Genomic DNA, 1,238 nt, shown 5'->3' with positions numbered 1-1,238 from the left:
TTGCTCGCCTTTGATAAGTAACACTGAAAAGGATTAAGTTTAGTTTTTTTTAAAAAAAAAAATATAATTATAAAGGGTGCTGTTTGTATTGAGCCGACCTTCAATAGTATCGATAAATGTGGTTTTAATACTGAAAATCCAATAACTTTAAACTATATTTTTATTTTTAATTATAGAATTTAAAGCTTCAAAAATAATGTAGATCAAATAGATTTATGATAACTTGAAAATCGACGGTCCAAAAATATGTTAAAAGATGTACTATTTTAAAAACTTGAAGTACATTTTTTGCTCATGTCCATGCATCATCAATTTGAGAATATTTAAGCATCAAAACAACTTCTTCTACTAAAATTTTTAAGGTGGGCCCTAATTTGATTGCTTAGAGCCTCGCCTCTATAAAAACTCTTTCCAATTATAAAATTTACATCTTTCTTTTTTAAATTCCAAACCATATTCAACTTTTAAAAAAGGAACAAATTTATATAAACAAGCAACCTTATAATGTAGAACTACGGATGCACCTCAAAAATCCTTCGGAAAAGGTAGTTTTAATGTTTTTGAATGATCATTTCGACATCGAGATGTATGATCATGAAAAAAAAAAGATTATAAGTCTCATAAATAGTGCATTTTACAACATTTATCTACACCATCTATTTTCATATGTTTATAGATCTATTTGATTTTAACCATTTTTAAAATTTAAAACTCTATAATTATATATAAAAATCGATTTTGAGATAATCCTAATAACATTTTACATTAACATCATATACCATGATAAAATTTGGAGGTGCACCTTACCTCTAGGATGCATCCGTAAGCCAACTGCACCTTTTAAAAAGTTTACAACCAAATCCATTTTGGAACAATTTTCTTCTTTACCCAAAATACCCTCTTATGCTATGAAGCCCACAGCCCTATTAGAGTTGTGATACACCCTTGGTGTATCATGGCTTTGTTAGGGCCGTGATAACAAAAGAGGCACCACAAGGAAGTGTTTGGGAATCACGGCTCTGTAATGGTTCCTCATGGCTCTTGGGTTGTCATGTTCCTTGGTGGTTTACACATGATGCTCCAAGTGAGTAATTGTCGCAGTGTTAGTCATGATGTTCCTTGACGACCACGGTTCTATTAAGACAGTGATGGTCTATGAATAAACACTTATACACCCATGGTCCAATTAGAACCGGCACGGATAGTTGGGGGTCCTTGGATAATCGTACACTTGGTAG

This window comes from Amborella trichopoda, chromosome 8, assembly GCF_054954075.1.
Source record: "Amborella trichopoda isolate Santa Cruz 75 chromosome 8, AtrichopodaSantaCruz75HAP2 v2.0, whole genome shotgun sequence".
Taxonomy (NCBI): Eukaryota; Viridiplantae; Streptophyta; class Magnoliopsida; order Amborellales; family Amborellaceae; genus Amborella; species Amborella trichopoda.
This window is presented reverse-complemented; position numbering follows the sequence as displayed.